This window comes from Anguilla anguilla, chromosome 3 (assembly GCF_013347855.1).
Source record: "Anguilla anguilla isolate fAngAng1 chromosome 3, fAngAng1.pri, whole genome shotgun sequence".
In the NCBI taxonomy this organism is placed as follows: domain Eukaryota; kingdom Metazoa; phylum Chordata; class Actinopteri; order Anguilliformes; family Anguillidae; genus Anguilla; species Anguilla anguilla.
In genome coordinates, this window is record NC_049203.1 from 42268116 (window position 1) to 42273744 (window position 5629).

Consider the following 5629-nt stretch of genomic DNA (forward strand, 5'->3'; position numbering starts at 1 on the left):
GTAAGTGTAGTGTTGTCAATTGACAAACTGAGGTTAGGTTAGATTAAATTTAGGTTGTGGGTGAGTCAAATATGATACCATCAACCGAATCTTGGATGTCAACCATGGCACTGTTTCGACAGTTTATCAGTATAAAATTAGTTTAGAATGACAATTTGTTTTTTTGTGCGTGTATGTTTGTGTGCATGTGCTTGTGAGTATGCATGTGTATACATGTGCGCAGATGTTTGAATATGTGTGGGTATGTGTATGTGTGTGAGAGTGTTCATGAGTGAGTGTGCATGTGTGTATGCATGTGCACACGCATATGTGCATGTAAATGTGTTATTTTTTGGCATTCTTTTGTTTTGCTTCGAGTCCTGTTGATGTAACAGAATGGTTTTTTGTGTGAAAGATGCTGAAATCATTATATTTCCCAGCATGCTTCTCTTTGAATCCTCTTTCAATGTTTCAGTGCACTGTATTTTCCAGAGCCTCTTCAGGGCGATGATTATATCACAGGATCTGCCCCAGCCTTACTGGTGCAGCAGGTAATTACAGAAACAGGAACTGCTTTTACCATGACTCTGATCTGAAATATTGTATTGTGGAAATTTACAGTGAGGGTGCACAAGGGAATGTGAAGGTAGAGGCGCCCCATGGGAGAGAGAATGATGCAACAACAGTTCAGAGGCTTTTAAAGAGAAAGGAAAGGATTAAAATGGTCCAAGTGGTCCAATGACCTTGGATTTTATGGAAAAGTCAACCCAGAACCTCCCACTGCTCAAAGAACCAAGCTTTGGGAGCCTGCACCACCTGCATTCTGCTCACACCAACACTGTAGAGCTCCCTGCAATAAACAACCCAGCAGCTCCCAAATATAAAGCATGCTAACTTTGATGTCCTGTGGTTCTTCTTCAATAAACAGACACAGTTCTCTAACCCAGAATGCTTATTTTCTCCTGATTTCATTTTGTCTGTGGTATTGCAGCTTTGGCAGCTGAGCTCCACCCCTCCCTTCCCAAAAGCCCTTGAGTGGCTTGTCACAGGCCAGGCACTGCAAAGCCTGGCTCTTCATGGAAACACCTTGAGAAACTGAAAAGGAAAACAGAAGAAAAGAAAAAAGGAAATTGTTTGGTGAGCCGAGACAATTTAACGTGTGCAGTATGGCATCAGTGACATTAGAGCAGCCGTGGTGAATATTTAATGGGTAAGTGGAAAATTCCATGAGTCCTTCTCTCTCAGACACCCACCCCCCAAAGCTCACAGCCCCCCCCAAATCCTGTTCCTGCTCAGTATGTCCTCTCTAATCCAGCATTTGGGATATTTCTGAAACATAAATAACACCTGGATGGTTATCAGAACCATATTTATTTTTATATGAAGGAGGTAATAGATGCTGGTAGAACAATAATAAACAATGAATCTCTCTGTACTGGAGTCTGATTCAGGTGTTCTGGTTAATAAAGCAAAGCTTCATGGGATGTTTGAGTACAGGGATTACACAGTAAATGTGTCGCCATTTTGGAAGATGTGACTGCATGACTGAATGTAATGTGTTGCGGCACAGCCCCGTCCTCCCCTGCATGCTGGAGTTTAACTCATTTTCTGGGTTACTCCCTTAGGGAATAGAAGAGAAAAGTCAAGAGTCATTTTGAATGCTGTCATTTGTGCATCGACTGCTGTGCTTGGCTGTGCTTGTTGTGTCACAGTAATGGTACAAAATAATTAAGAGGTAAGATTTCACAAGAAACAAAATGGCCATCACTGAAATGTCAGCATTTTCATCAGTATGCACAAATGCCAGCATGGCAATAGCTAATTAAGCAGAGCGTCTGCACTATAGAAAACTCTTCCAAGGGCTGATTGGGAAACAAACACTGTCCAAAGTACAGAGCCAAATCAAGAAAAAAATAATCTTGAAAGTGTTATGGCGGGGAACTATGGGCCATGTGATAAGGACTCACCCCCCATCCCCCAAAAAATTTCAAAAAATTATTCTCTCACTTAATTCTCCCAATTTTAAATACACAATCATACTTTCTGCCAACCTCTGCTATGAATTTGTGAGAGTGCGGACAAGCACGTCCTCTCCTCCGAAACACAGGATCTGAAGCCTCTGCTTCTTTTCACACTACAGGCCACAATTTGAGCTCACGCAGGCATGAGACTGAGTATGACACTTCATGAGCAGTTTGAGCAAACAGACTGTAATTACCCGATTGACTCACTGGAAAGCGATGAGAAAGACACAGTCTCCCCGGTTGACTGAATCCCTCCCTTCCTGGGTAATGGTTTTGCACTGTGAGGCTACAAGCCACAGATAATCCATGCACTTTATGTGTCCTAAAACAGAGCTTGGAGAAACAGCTGTGCGATGTGCCTTCCAACTAATCATAACTGAGAAACACAGAGATGTCTAATAGAGACAAGTTTTTAATTAGCCATTCAAAGTTGGGGATAATAATAATAATAATAATAATAATAATAATAATAATGTTAGCCCAAATCTTGTTTTAAAAGTGCGTTATGAAATTAGCTCATTTCCACTGGGAGCCACTGCAGAAAGGCAAGTGCTATTTTGAACAAAATTTTGGTGGCTCAGAAGTATAAAAATAATAGCAATAGTCAAACTGTGATTAAATAAACAAATTAATAATGTTCTCAATATCACCAATGGACAAATATCTTAATTTTAAATATTTTTTCGCATCTGGAAGTAGCTTTACCTTTTTAAGTGTTTCTCAAAATTTAGGCTTGTATCAAGATCCTTTTGCCCTTTTGTCCAAAGTTTTCTGGAAGAGAGTTTTAGTTTCTGTAAAGGAAACTGCGAGCTTATGACCGAGAATTAAAACTTCTGACTTATCTTTTTTTAGCCGTAGAAAGTTTCAGGCCATCAAACAGTTAATGTCATTTAGTCAGCCATTTAGCACATTTAAATGTCTGAGTTCACAAGTAGAGCTGCATATCATCAGCGTAAAAGTGAAAAGGGATGTTATAGGTATGTGCAGTATGATGTGTACCAAAAATGGACCCTTGAGGGATAACAATTACATGTAATAGGGGCGGGGGGGGGGAGATATAAAATTACCAGTGGAGAACTGTCTATCTAAAATTGTCTGGTGAGTTCAAAGGATCAGGAAACTGAGAATGTCTCGGTAACACAATGGCTTGTATAATCCAACAGAAGCAGGATTTCAGTTCCGGTATGGTAGGGTTACAGTGTCACTGTTTCTCCAGCCAGTCTTTTACCTCCACTTATTTAATCATAGGTTTGACATATTCAGCTTCGTATGCCTGATTTACAGCACTCAGAGTTGCCCCGACATTGACATCTCATTTGGAATACCTAGGTCTGAACCGTGTCCTCAAAATGTTCATTTAGGGTATACCATCAATTGAAATAATTATAAAAAACAGACAATGTCAGAACAATAAAAGCAAAGATACATTATGAATTTATGTACGGCTTTCAAACTAAGATATATGTAACTTAAAAACAGAAAAAAATGAAGGGCTAGTTTTTCCAGCCAGCACATGACATGTTGTGAGCTGTTGCACTGTAAAAGTAGTATTTTTGTCATGGATTTTAACGCACCTGAGCTATTTGACAATTTTATGACTTGCCGTGCACCGAAGTGGGAAGAGACTCAGCGCACCCGAATAGGAAGGTCATGTTTTTTTAAATTTTATTACCAAAAAAGGAATTGGATGAGTTGTGGATTCATCATGTTTTAAATACACTTATTTTGTCTTTCGTCGTCATGTTAATGGAGTCATGTCAATAGGTAAGAGTAAGGAAACCTTTTTCAGCAAATCTTGATTTTCTGTAGGCCTTCCCTCATTTGTTGACCAGTTACTAATCATGTGTGCGGTATAAACCAGGTTTCACCTTTTCTATACCCTTCTATTTGTATGTTCTATTTACATTTTATATGTAGATGTTACATCCATGCTGCATAGGGATAGACTTGCTGTTTCAATGCTTATCAGTGTCTATGAGTAAGCAATACATGTCAAACCTATGCTGATTTGGAACCAGGAGATAAATGATCAAAATAAGTGTATTTAAGACATGACAAAAATACAACTCATCAGTTAAGTCATACCATAGTTGTTAATTAATGGACTTGCATTATAATTCTTCTTTCTTTCATTTGAGCAACATCAAGTAATTTTACTGCTGTGAACGAGATCACTCACATTGTCCGATCTTTCCTGGTTCTATTTTGTTTAATAAAACTTCAGGATACTGTTGTCATTATTTTTTGGTCATAGCATAGTTAGCTACAGGTTTAATGGGAAATTAAAACAGGCCTATAGTAAAAGTTTAGGCAATGTTTTATTTTAATTCTGATGGCAGAAAATTTGAACATATTTCTCTTATTTATGAGATTCATTAAAACTCAATTTTTGAAAAAAAGAAAAATGCCACCACAGTATATGTAAACCACACGCCCTACTCTGCACTTCCCACAAAAGAATGCCTTGTGAGAAACATCTGATTACTATATCATTATCCTCATCTTTCATTTCAGTCATAGACTACAAAAATCGAAAGTTTGGCAGTACGTCCTGCACAATTCACATGGCTTTTAAAGGGAATGAAAAGAAGTCATTTGATTGGCTATTAATGAATCAAAAAAATACCAGCATTCACTAGCCATGCCCTGTCCCCCTTTAGTGCCACAACTGTGCCCATGTGCCATGTGACAATGATTCCAGAAAATAGAACCCTAAATGGCACTCTTTAAAAAAATTGTCTTTAAAAGTGACAAACCTAAGAGACATACTGTTCCAAAGTTTTGGGGCCTGTACTAAAAAAGTCACCCTTTGTTTTTAGGGATACAAAATAGTTTTTTAAAGGTTATGTTGATTGAAAAACTACATGAATTGTATATAAATAGCCACACAGAAAAAAGAGAAAGGATCATGTGACCATCCTGCAGGCTGAACTGAATAACCTTTTGTCCTTTCGCCTGTGTATTGAAGCAGTCCCCGTTCCCAAAGTGGCTACTCACCCTCTCCCCTCGCCATGAAGATAACACATGAAAGCAGCTGCACCGCAAGGCCTCACCCCAGATTCCTTCTTGTTGAAGTAGCATGAATAGTAAGCAGCATGGGCTTGTTACACATTAACCGCCATACGCTAACAGCTATAAATAACAGGCCAGAGGGCTGTCATGGCTGCCAGCAGCCCCCACCTACTGTGTGCTGTTTACCTTGGACAGTACACAGCGCCAGCCTGCACATGGAGGCTGACATACTGCCACTGGTGCTCAATAAAAGCCCTCTTAGATGTGCCAAACTGCTACACCTCCAAACTGCCAACTTGGTTCACCGACACAGGCTGAAACACAGTTTACAAATCACACATTGTGATTTGAATCCTCAATGTAGCCCTTTTTTGCAGCTTATTAAACCATTTGGCAGACGTGCCGAAAATGTACATCTGCTATTTTCCTTATATTTTTTTCAGGTGCTAGTGAGTGATGGTAAATGCTCTTGCAGCAAGCCTGTAAAATTTGAACCATTTTAGAGTGTCTCCAGAGTTTTGCTCGAATCAGGCTCAATGTTGGCTGGGTTTTCAGAAGCCCTGAAATGCTGTGATAAGAAAATTCATTCAGCGTCCAAGTATGTATTCAACAAA

General features: G+C 39.3%; 1 long non-coding RNA gene across 1 annotated transcript; it reads right to left on the bottom strand.

Annotated features, from left to right (window-relative positions):
- Positions 1-565: 565 nt before the first annotated feature.
- Positions 566-5224, bottom strand: LOC118224222. The gene is made up of 2 exons (XR_004764606.1): positions 5001-5224; positions 566-1074 (listed from the first exon to the last, which is right to left on the bottom strand). It is a non-coding gene; the product is annotated as an uncharacterized LOC118224222 (long non-coding RNA).
- Between the last annotated feature and the right edge of the window lie 405 nt (positions 5225-5629).